General features: G+C 45.9%; 1 protein-coding gene and 1 long non-coding RNA gene across 10 annotated transcripts in view; one reads left to right on the top strand and one right to left on the bottom strand.

Moving 5' to 3' along the window:
* The window catches only part of LOC123371709, a 56925-nt gene extending 47679 nt beyond the window's left edge, over positions 1-9246 (bottom strand). For all 5 annotated transcript variants that reach the window (XR_006579914.1, XR_006579916.1, XR_006579915.1 and 2 more), the window contains exons 1-2: positions 8680-9246; positions 5127-5225 (exon numbers count right to left, since the gene is read on the bottom strand). This is a non-coding gene — a long non-coding RNA (uncharacterized LOC123371709). The remainder of the gene's footprint in view (positions 1-5126; positions 5226-8679) is intronic.
* Positions 9247-9317: 71 nt separating this feature from the next.
* Positions 9318-12042, top strand: part of ADD1 (adducin 1) — a 126527-nt gene continuing 123802 nt past the window's right edge. For 2 of the 5 annotated variants that reach the window (XM_045019519.1, XM_045019517.1), the window contains exon 1: positions 9319-9459. The gene's annotated coding sequence lies outside the window, so the exon portion shown is untranslated. Of the gene's footprint in view, positions 9460-12042 lie in introns of all 5 variants that reach the window. The other 3 variants (XM_045019516.1, XM_045019511.1, XM_045019512.1) reach the window with 3 other exon arrangements.

Below are 12042 nucleotides of genomic sequence, written 5' to 3'. Positions count from 1 at the left end.
ATGGGCATGTGTGAATCAAGCAAGGAACACAGTCTACCTGAGGAACCTTCCACTGGGTTTATGGTGGGTGACAATGGGTCTGCCTACTTAAAGCACCCAACAATTGCTCTCTCTTTTAAAATTTCAGAAGGGCAGAGAAGGCCAACCAGCCAGTCCTGAGACTACAAGATGGGAGGTAGTGAAACACTGTATATAATCCCTTCAAAAGCCAAGTACAGGGAAAATATTCCAGCTGTAGCCTCCAGTTATTTCCTTCCCTGTCTATCTGAATGTGGGGTACATACATCCCCTCTTTTTAATTCCCCCAATAAAGCACTTTTAAAAGGCATTACTCAGCAAAGCCAACAAAACAGAAGTTTGTAGGCCGAGCCAATTGGGAGATATGAGGCCAAAAAAAGCTTACAAGACGAGACAACAGGTGGAGACAGACAGACAGACGGGGGAGCACAAACTAAGACAACACTGGTCAGCATGAGTATGCAGCTGGTTTGCTAAAACCACTTCCATTTTAGCCTTGTAATCAGATTATTCATTTCTAGTGTCAAATACTATTGTGAGGAATCTATAAACAGATGTTGATGATTAAAATATTTCCAATTAGCTTTACTTGCTTTCTATCCTTTGACAATGAAGGTGCTTGTACATAGTTTCTTTGTTAGACGTCTCTGTGAAGTATTATACCCTTGATGTTTGTAGCTGGAGAGATTAAGCAGGTAAATTGAAGTTTACTTACATATACATACAAAACAGTGTGATAAAATGTATGGTCTATGCTGCTTCATGCTCTGTGAAAATTTTATTGTCAAAGTTAACATTGCTTTTTTTTTTTTTGATTTCTTGAGCCTCTCTGGCAGTTATTTTGAATTTAATGACATCAGCTGGTCAAGCAGTAGAATAGCACTGTGCAGGGTAAGTTCTACATCTGAATACATTCAACAAAGATTGGGTGATTTGGAAAAAAAAAATCTTTGTTACATGAACTTTTGAAACCCTTTTACAGAAGCTAGACCTTAAAGCTCAACTCTCAATATCAAGTGAAAACTTGATGGGATGGAACACTACCGTAACTGGATTTGGGTATAATATCACGTGACCAAATCCTGCTCACATTTCTCCTATAAGTAGTTCCACAGATGTCAGTAGCACTCCTTACCTGAATAAGACAGGATTTGGCTGAGGGAAAGACTGAGGCAAATTTCTTATGATATTCCTTATGTTTAAATTACTCTGGGAAAAACACTTTCCTATTAAAGTATTTGCACAATGTTGGGCATCTGGTCTCTAGACAAATCAATATTTATTCTATACCAAAACCTTACAGGATTGCTGCTGATTGTTGTGAAATTGAAATATTTTTGGCTGGAAAACTGTTTGACCCCATATCAAACATATCTGATATCTCAAAAGTTTCCTTTAAAATTTGATGAGGCACATTTTTGTTTCAGCAATAGGAACATGGGGATGCCAGACTATTTGTACAGCTCATTAAATAGAGAATAACTTCTAGTTCTTCCATCTGAAAAACACTTTGCAAACCTTAGCTTCACCACACCTCTGTACCTCCATTTTTACAGATGGGTAAACTGAAACACAGAGGTTCAGTGAGCTGAAGATATATAGGAAGTCTGTTGTAGATCCAGGACAGAAATCAAGTCTGCTGACTCCAAATCTGTGCCTCAAACACAGGGCTATCCATTACTACCTATCCTGTATATACCCTAATTATAGCATCTAATCTCTGTTTATTAAGGGAGGTGGCCATGCAACCGGGTCATGACATAGTTCTTTCCCTAAGGGGCCTACAATCTAGACACTGCAAACAATTATTTCCATGTAGAACCTTATCACACATTCTCACTGAAGCCAATGGATTTTTCATGGAAACAGGATATTTGCTGTAGTAACTGTTTGCAGGATTAGCCCGAGTTAGATGCAACATGTTTTGAAGAGAGGGAGATGAAATTGAGTGAGGCAAAAAGAGCAAGTCAACAAAATAAGATTAGGAGACTGTGACTTTCAAAAAACAAGCATTGTTCCTTTTTAATTTGTCTAATGTATTTAAGAGGCTGTTTAATGCTTTCAGCTCTTGATTATAGCTGCTTTTCCTGCCTTTCACTATCCACTCCACACTAACTACCCTCTAAACCAGTGGTTTTCAAACTGCAGGTCGCAACCCAGTACTGGGTCGTGGAATGTGAGGCATTGGGTTGCGGCAGCTCCGGTCAGCACTGCCGACCGGGCCATTAAAAGTCCCGTCAGTGGTGCTGTCTGGCTACGGCAGGCTAGTCCCTACCTGTTCTGACACCGTTCCGCACCCCCAGAAGCAGACAGCAGCAGGTCCAGCTCCTAGGCGGGGAGGGGTACGGGGCTTTGTGTGCTGCCATGAGCACCGGCTCTGAAATCTCATTGGCCGGTTCCCGGCCAATGGGAGCTGGGGGGGGGCTGTCTGTGGGTGAGAGCTGCATGGAGCCATTTCCGTGCCTCCGCCTAGGAGTCAGACCTTCTGGGGCGCAGCGCGGTACGCGGTGCCAGGACAGGCAGGAAGCTTGCCTTAGCACCCCGCTGCGCCACTGACTGGGAGCTGCCCAAGGTAAGCCCATGCCCCAATCCCCTGCCTCAGCCCTGAGCCTCCCTCAAACCCGGAGCCCCTTCCTTCACCCCAAATCCCTCATCCTTGGCCCCACCCCACAGCCTGCACCCCCAGCCCAGAGCCCTGCCCCCTCCCACACCCTCAGCCCTGAGCCCCCCTCAAACCCGGAGCCCCCTCCTGCACCCCAAACCTCTCAAACCTGGCTCCACCTCAGAGCCCACACCTCCAGCCCAGAGCCCTGACCCCCTCAGTGCCCCATCCCAAAGCCCCCTCCCACACCCTGAACCCCTCATTCCCGGCCCCACCCTGCAGCCCTCACTCCCGCATCCCAAACCTCTGCCCCAGCCCTGAGCCCCTCCCATACCTCAAACCCCTCATCCCCAACTCCGTTGGGTTGCAGGCATCAACGATTTTCTTCAACTGGGTCACCAGAAAAAAAGTTTGAAAACCACTGCTCTAAACCCTTAATGTGACTAGTTCTTCCTTGGTATCAGTTTTGGCCCTCTTGTGTATTGGCCACAATCCTGCAGGCCGTTCTGCATGGATGAACTCCTACACCCACACAACTCCATTAAAGTGGATGGGCCTTCACACTGGTGCAGGCGAGAACAGCTTGCAGGATTGAGACCTAATATACTGAATTACAGAAAACATGACAAAAGACATACAGATGGCCTCACAAATTGTGAGTATGGTGCCTCAACAGTCTCTTGTGATCTATGCTTTTCTTATATCTGACTTCTGTTTGCCTTTCCAATGGCTGCCAGACACATACGGTATGTCTATGCTGCAGCTGGGAACGTACTTCCCAGCATGGGTAGACAGACACGCACTAGCTCCGCTTAAGCGAGCATACTAAAAATAGCAGTGTGGCTGTGGGGCACAGGTGGCTGCTTGAGCTACCTACCCAACCCCCAGGTATGAACTGGTGGTTAGACCAAGCCACCACCCATGGCCTGGCAGACATGCTGCTATATTTTAGTATGCTAGCTCAAGTAGAGCTGGTGCATCTGTCTATCGGTGCGCTGAAGCACGCTCCCAGCTCCAGTGTAGACATACTCATACAGTGATCACTTAAGTACTATTTTCAAATCATACCTAGGTATTCTTGAAAATATTACTTTCTGTTTATTGCCATCAATACCAGGCTTTTCCTGAATGATGTTTTGCAGATTGTACTCATTTGGCTTGTAATCTGTTTTGGCCATATTCCATCCTCATCCTCTGTGCTTTACACATCCTTTGATTTCTTCAATTCTTCCTTTGATCTATTTGTAAATGTTCCTGACATTAGTTTCTCTTCTATTCTAACTGGACTATGAAGAGTCCAAAACCTTTGCTACTTGCATTGTTCCTTCCTTTAATGCTCAAGGATGAGGAAGGTGTCCTTAGAGAAAGGGTAAGAATTCCATATCAATTAGTTTATTAAATATATCTAGTAACACTATAGCTACCATACTGGTCATTCATTTAGAGAACGCCACCCAAAATCTGTTAGGTACAGGATGTTTACAGGATTTTAAAAGTTGAGATGAGAACCACTTGCAAATTCAGAGGCTCGCTTTCACTTCAGAAAGGATTTTTGAAAAAAGTCATAGTAGTGTAACAATTTAAAAAGAGAAAATTTGTCACTTGCCTTTAACCTTTTCCAGACCAATAATTACCAATGAAATCATCCTCCCCAAAATCTAGTGTTTTTACTGCAATCATTAACCAGCTTGATCTACTATTGTAGATTTATGTTTAGACTCATTACAGTGTTTACCAATGTATTTATTTATTTTAGTGTGAAGCCAAAGTCATTATTTTTCAAGGTTAAATAGATTATATGACAATCTGGCAGCATCAATCATCCTTCTGATCCAGAAACTATACCCTATTTTCCTACCTGCTGTTTCAGATCTTTTTAATGTATTTTTCAGATCAAATAAACTCCAGATGTGGATGTGTTTAGCTGTGGAGTGACATAATTCAAAGCCTAGAGACTGGCTTCAGCTAGCTGAGTAAAGCAGAATAGTTCTTTTGTATCTTAAGTTTCATGGGGAAGCTTTCATATAGGAAAGATTTGTTGGAATTTTTTTTAAATAGGCTGAAAATTTCCCCTCCTTATGTCACTAAAAATGTCATAAGGAACAACTCCTTCCTATAAAAAGTCAAAATGCACCTGGTCAAAGGTAAGTCTTATAACAGAACTCTTGGCACAACCTTAACTATACTATAACATGTCTATACAAACTTTGGCAATTCTATACATAAAATATGCTTAAGTAACAGTTAAGGCTGCGATGTGGAATTCAAAAGATAATGTTCGATTACACACATCATGTACCAGGAAAAAAAAAATCAAGGCATTAAAAGTTAGGGTAGTCTCAATGAAAAATTACCTTAAAGCATTCTGATACCAGCCTTAGCTCTCAAATCATGCACACCTCCATTCTTACCAATACACACAAAGGGGAAAGTCCTGCTATTTCAGTGAGATGCACGGAGCTTTTGCATCTAGACCCATATGCTCATTTTCATAAGAAAATTTTACCTTTATTAGTTTTTTCCTCTTTGAGCCTTGTACAGTTGGACTCCTGCGGTCAGGTCTTTCAGCAGTATTATCTGCAGTGTGGGTCTTCTCTTTGTGGATCTACAGCAAGGGAATGTGCAGGCTTAGATCTTCCCCTTCACGCCCCAGGGACAATCTAGCAGAGAGCTAATGAGGGGAGGGACTTTTAAAGGCCAAAGGAGTTAGAGACCATCCCAGAAGAGCTGTTTCATAGGCCTGGATCAGATGACAATTACAAGCTGCAACATGGAACCACCCACAAATCCCAGAAAGTCTCACCCACAAATGCCCAAACCAGAGTCTGATGTCCCAGTGCGTAGAGCCTAGGACACCCGGAGAAAGGAGACTGCTGCTCAATATGCAAAACACCCAATTCTCTAGGACCTAGGTGGGCCTGTTATAGGGTATATTGGTCCTTTAAGACTGGAGGGGGCCAGAAGACCCCATTCCAGGGATATTGGAATGAACAAAGGCCCTAGAAAAGGTCATGTAGCAAGAAGAAGGGAATTAGTCCAGAGAGTTAGTAACTGGATAGGAAAAAAAGGATACTGTACTTTTAAGGGCCTGGGAACCAGGAGACCTGTGGGGGTGGAGAGGAAGTGTGGCTCCCTTTTCTTCCAAACAATCAGGAGGAAGTTCTCTGAAGGATAGTGGTATATATAATGCTTGCTCTCAGAACAGGAAGTGCAATCATTGGAAGAAGGAAGCCAGAGCCAGAAGGCTGAGCTTCCACTAGGAAGGACACGATCAATATCTCTGTGAAGAACATTTATCTGGGACAGAGTAAGAACTCTGTGTGTGATAGAAGAGCTGGATGTGAGTGTAAACTTTTGTGCTGCTATAGTGGACTTTATTTTGGGGACATTGAGGACTCCTTTGAATTGTTTTAGGCTATCAACCCAGCGCCAGGCAGTGGTTGGTGGTAGTCCCAAGAAAGTCTGGAAGGAGCTCTTAAGGGGCTCCAAAGAAGAGAAACAGAGCCAGGGTGATGTAGACACACCTCGGGCCAAAAGGGGGTGTTCAGTTGTGATATTCTGTACCTCGTGGGAACACCCTGCACCCCATGTTCATCCTTGAAAAATGATTGTGTGGTATCCAATGCAAAGTTTTGTCATGTCAGGTGTCTTCGGAAGGCTCATGATTCACTGAGGTTGTAATTTCATGTATATAGTTATGAGGCTGAAAATGTGTCCTCATGGCTAAACAAGCCCAGACAAAAACTCTCCAAGAGCAAAGGGGCAGTATGAGACAAACCCAGCCCAGCCTCACAGGAACAAAGGACACTGGCCTAGGCAACAACAAAAGATCTGTTGGACTCTCGAGTGAGTCACCCCCCTCCCTTTGGTCAGTCATGGACTGCAATGAGGTAAGTGCTCACCTGACCCTGAAAGGGGGGGGGGCAAAGCCAAGAAGGAAGAAAAAACATGATAAAAGGGAGAGATGTTTGCCATGCTCTTCCTTTCTCTTCCACCCCCATCTACAGACATCACCACCAAGCAACTGAAGCGCTGATCAAAGGAGAGAGCCTGGCTGAAGGACAACAAGCCAGCCTGTGGTGAGAAGCATCTAAGTTTGTAAGGGCACTGAAAGTGTTAAGATCAGCTTAGAATGCGTTTTTACTTATTTCATTTGACCAAATGTGACTTATGTTTTAACTTATAATCACTTAAAATCTGTCTTTGTAGTTAATACATTTATTTGTTCTACCTGAAGCAGTGCGTTTGGTTTAAAGTGTGTTAGAGACTCCTCTTGGGATAACAAGCCTGTGCATATCAATTTCTTTGTTAAACTGACGAACTCATATAAGCTTGCAGTGTTCAGCGGGCATAACTGGACACTGCAAGACGGAGGTTCCTAGGGTTGTGTCTGGGACCGGAGATATTAGCTAGTGTCATTCAGTTGCACAAACCAAGGAGCAGCTTACATGCCAGAGGCTGTGTGTAAATAGTTCAGGAGTGAGGGTTCTCACAGCAGAGCAGGGTAAGGCTGGCTCCCAGAGTCAAGGATTGGAGTGACCTAGCAGATCACTGGTTCAGATAACACCAGGGGAACGTCAAAGTAAACAGCAACTCTGCTACAGGACCATTTTTGGAAAAGGGAAAAAAAAATAACTCAAGAGTCCCAAAAGACATTAACTGATGGTTGAAAGAACAATTAGTTGAATCTTATGCAGATCATTTCCATAACATTGCTACACTTCGTAGTTCAAATAAGAGTACTGCTGCTATTTTTGTGAGGATCTCAGTGCTTTACAAATATCAATTAATTAAACCTCATCAAAGGTACATGGAGTAGGAATTTTCACTACCATTTTACAGGTGGGGAAACTGAAGCCTGAAGAGGTCAAGTGACTCAAGAGAGGGAGTCAGACCACAGCCAGAAAAGGAAAAGCCAAGTGCCCTAACCTCAGTCCTGTGCTTTAATCCCAGTACTAGTAGATTGTAAACTGTTTGCTATTTATTGTACATGTCCTGTGCTCTTCTGTCAAGTTCTGGAAAAAGCAGTTCCTGCCCCCAGAGAATTTACCATCTACAGCAGTGTTCTCAAACCTTTTTTTTTCCGCAGACCACTTGAAAATTGCTGAGGGTCTCAGCAGACCACTTAATGATCTTTCCAAATGTTGTTTGTACCATTAGCTAATTATTGTAAAGCGGTTGGATAAAAGCACTGTATAAAAAAAACTTTATAATAATTAACTCTTTTTGTTCTACAGATAAAAGCGCACAATTCACATTTTAATATCAGTACTCTTACCTTTCTAATGCGATGGATGGGCCCTCTCTCCCCCACCATGGCAATGCCCAAGCTGGGGATGGGAAGGAGGGGGATCTCTCCCCGCCCCACCACATCAGCCACAAAGCTGAGGCTGGGAAGGTGGGGGAGGGGGGTCTCTCCCCGGCAGCTGCAACCATGGAGCTGGGGAAAGTCGCCTCTTTCTCTGGCCGCCACAGGCCTGCACATCCCAAATTCCCCCCACCTCCTCTTTTCACCTCACTTCCCACTCCCACCTACCCCTTATTCCTCCCAAGGCCACCACCTCACTTTACATGTGTGTCTTCTCCAGGGTCCAGGCACCTAATTAGTGGAGCCACATCGGCACGGCTCCACTAATTAGGTGGGTGGCCCTTTGTTCTCTTGTGTGCAGCCACCCAGGCACGCACCTTAGAGGGAACTATCTGTGGACCACCTGAATGGAGCTACGGACCACAGTTTGAAAACCGCTGGTCTACAGTTTACAAGTGAGGGTGGCAAAGAGTAGGGAGGTGGGACTGAGGAGAACAAGGGTGTGACAGAGCAACCTCTTGGTGCAAACTGGTAGAGGGCATAGGGGGTGCATAGTATTTTACAGGCATTTCCTGGTCAGTTATAGGCACAATAGTTCACCAAAGGCTTGTGAGAGCTCTACTGGGCGCCCTGGTCGTCATCATAATTACAAAATATATGCATGGGTCATATTTATGAAATTATGTATTTATACTAAAAATTATGTCCTTAAGGTCTGGGAGTTAAGATAAGTCATCAAGTGGGGACCTACCTCAGACATGTTCCTTTCAGGCAGGAGGTAACATGTTTATCTCTGTCTGGCCCCGCCCCTTCTGCCTGAGGCCCCAGCCAAGCTGGAAGCCAGAGCGGGCCAGGAGCCATGGACCCTCCACCTGCCTGGGGAGGGCTGAGACCCAAAAGCAGCCCCCAGCCCGTATCCCTGACCTGTGCCCCCCCACATCCCAAGCAGGTAGAAGGTTTGTGGCTCCCCACAGCTGCCTGCATGGCTCTTACCCTGACCTGGCTCCGGCTGGGGGATGGCACCTCAGAGCCACAGCCTGGCCATGGTAAGAGCCTCATGACCAAGCAGCTGTGAGGAGCCACGGACCCTCCATCTGCCCAGGGCAGGGACATGGACCAGGGGCTGCTCTCAGCCCCCAAACCCTGGGCAGGTGGAGGGTTCATGGTGTGGCGCCACCCATTGCCCGGGCTCCATCTGCCAGCCTGGCTGGGGGGACAGGGCCTCAGGGAAGAGGCGGGGTGAGGGACCGTGGCAAAAAGTGGCCAGGCCAGTCCACTTTTTAAAAGTGGGAGGGCCAGGGTGCCCTGGTCTCCCCTATTCCAGTGCTGATGTCATGAGTGCATTGTATGCCTCACAATGGATGCCAATTTGCATATTGAGCCAGATACCAGCTGAAAGATTGTGAAATCTATTAGAGAGAAAATCTACAGGGGAAAAAACAGTCAGCAGGGGTGTCCTATTTATGACTAAGATCAAAGGATTAATCTGGTATATCAGGGAATGCGCAGGTTCCTCTGCTGAGGAAACCAGGTAAAAGCATGTTTGTCTTATGAAAGGAGGGTCACAGCCAGCCTGGCTGTAAAATGCTGAAAGGACTTAGGATGACATGAGGGTATCTAATTAATTAAGTCTAGGTTCTACAATGACTGTTATGATTTGATTGTATCTGTAACCATTTATTTCCAATACTTGAATCTCAGTGCTTTGTTCAATAAATCTATACTTGATTTCACTATAAACATATCTAAGTGCTATGTGTTAAGTGGGGCAGTGATCTGAGGTGGAACTGGTAAATATGGGTGTACTGTTTCTTTGGAAGCAGCGGATCTGTGAATAAGTATGGCTTGCGCAGGTCCAGAGGTGAGGGCTTGTGTTGCCTGTGGCTGGCGAAGCTGAGGAGCTGATCTTCAGCAGATGACTTAGGGTACGTCTACACTACGGGATTATTCTGAATTTACATAAACCGGTTTAGTAAAACAGATTGTATAAAATTGAGTGCGCGCAGCCACACTAAACACATTAAATCGGTGGTGTGCGTCCACGGTCTGAGGCTAGCATCGATTTCTGGAGCGTTGCACTGTGGGTAGCTATTCCGTAGCTATCCCATAGTTCCCGCAGCCTCCCCCGCCCCTTGGAATTTCCGGGTTGAGATCCCAGTGCCTGATGGGGCAAAAATCATTGTCGCGGGTGGTTCTGGGTAAATGTCGTCAGTCACTCTTTCCTCTGGGAAAGCAACGGTAGACAATCATTTCGCGCCTTTTTTCCCTGGATTGCCCTGGCAGACGCCATAGCATGGCAATCATGGAGCCTGTTTTGCCTTTTGTGACTGTCACCGTATGTGTACTAGATGCCGCTGACAGAGGCGATTCAGCAGCGCTACACAGCAGCATGCATTTGCTTTTGCATGACAGCAGAGATGGTTATCAGCCATACTGTACCATCTACCATGTAATAGATTGGCAATAAGATGATGGTTACCAGTCCTTTTGCACTGCACCTTCTGCTGCTGTTATAAGTGCCCCTGGCTGAGATCAGCCGGGGGTGCAAAAGCCAAAATTGGGAATGACTCCCTGAGTCAATCCCTCCTTTTTGGTATCTAAAAATAGAACTAGTCCTGCCTAGAATATGGGGAAAGTGTACTAGAGAACCAGTGTATCATAGAACCAGAGAGCACAGCTGCTCTGTGTCAGATCCCGCAGAAATGATGAGCTGTATGCTATTCACAGGGGGTGCTCCTGCAACAACCCCACCTGTTGATTCCGTTCTCCCCCAGCCTTCCTAGGCTACCGTTGCAGTGTCCCCCCACTTGTGTGATGAAGTAATAAAGAATGCAGGAATAAGAAACAGTGACTTGTTAGTGAGATAAAATGAGGGGAAGGCAGCCTCCAGATGCTATGATAGTCCAGACAGGACATTAAGCAGTGTGGGGGAGAGGAGCCCAGCATCCCGCTGCTAGTCCAGGGACAATTGAATCTTTTCTTTACACATGAAGGGCGGGGGCTGATGGAGCTCAGCCCCCTGTTGCTATGATGAAGATGGTTATCAGTCCTACTGCACCATCTACCAGGAATGATCAGGAGTTTTTTACCCAGGTGCCCCCAGCCGACCTCACTGGAGGCCAGCCAGGCGCACTCCTGGGCTGATGAGAACGGTTACCAGTCCTTTTGCACTGCACCATATGCCAAAAGGCTGATGATGACAGTGGATATCAGCCATATTGCACCATCAGCCACCCATGGCGGGGAGGGGGGGAGTGAGGATGTTTGGGTTGACTGCTGCAGCATCGTGTCTATCTGCAGCATTCAGTAAAGATAGGGTGACATGTAAAAGAGTCGAGAGGATTTTTTTCCCTTTCACTTCTGGGGGTGGGTGGGGGTGTTAAATTGCCGAGCTATGCCCTGAACCACCGTGGACACTGTGTTTGACCCTAGAAGCATTTGGAGCTCAGCCAAGAATGCAACTGCTTTTTGGAGACTGCAGGAACGTCTCTCCATGAGCGTCCATTTGATTCTTTGGCTTTCCGTTACGCTTGTCACGCAGCAGTGCGCTGAGTCCCTGCTATGGCGTCTGTCTGGAGATTTTTTAAAAATGATTTTGAATTTCGTCTTCTGTAACGGAGCTCTGATAGAACAGATTTGCCTGCCCTTACAGCGATCACATCCACATGGTCCATGCTGGAGCTCTTTTTTTATTTTGATTTTGGACTGCATCGCCACCCGTGCTGATCGGAGCTCCACGCTGGGCAAACAGGAAATATTCAAAAGTTTGCGGGGCTTTTCCTGTCTACCTGGCCACTGCATCCGAGTTCAGATTGCTGTCCAGAGCGGTCAGTGGTGCACTGTGGGATACCACCCGGAGGCCAATACCGTCGATCTGCGGCCACACTAACCCTAATCCGATATGGTAATTCCGATACTAGCGCTACTCCTCTCGTTAGGGAGGAGTACAGAAATCGATTTAAAGAGCCCTTTATATTGATATATTGATATAAAGGGCCTCTTAGTGTGGACGGGTGTGGCGTTAAATCGGTTTAACGCTCCTAAAATCGGTTTAAACGTGTAGTGTAGACCAGGCCATAGACAAGGTAGGTGGTAGTGAGGTACCTCACAGACC

The sequence above is a fragment of the Mauremys mutica genome, chromosome 5 (assembly GCF_020497125.1).
Source record: "Mauremys mutica isolate MM-2020 ecotype Southern chromosome 5, ASM2049712v1, whole genome shotgun sequence".
Taxonomy (NCBI): Eukaryota; Metazoa; Chordata; order Testudines; family Geoemydidae; genus Mauremys; species Mauremys mutica.
This window is presented reverse-complemented; position numbering and strand designations above follow the sequence as displayed.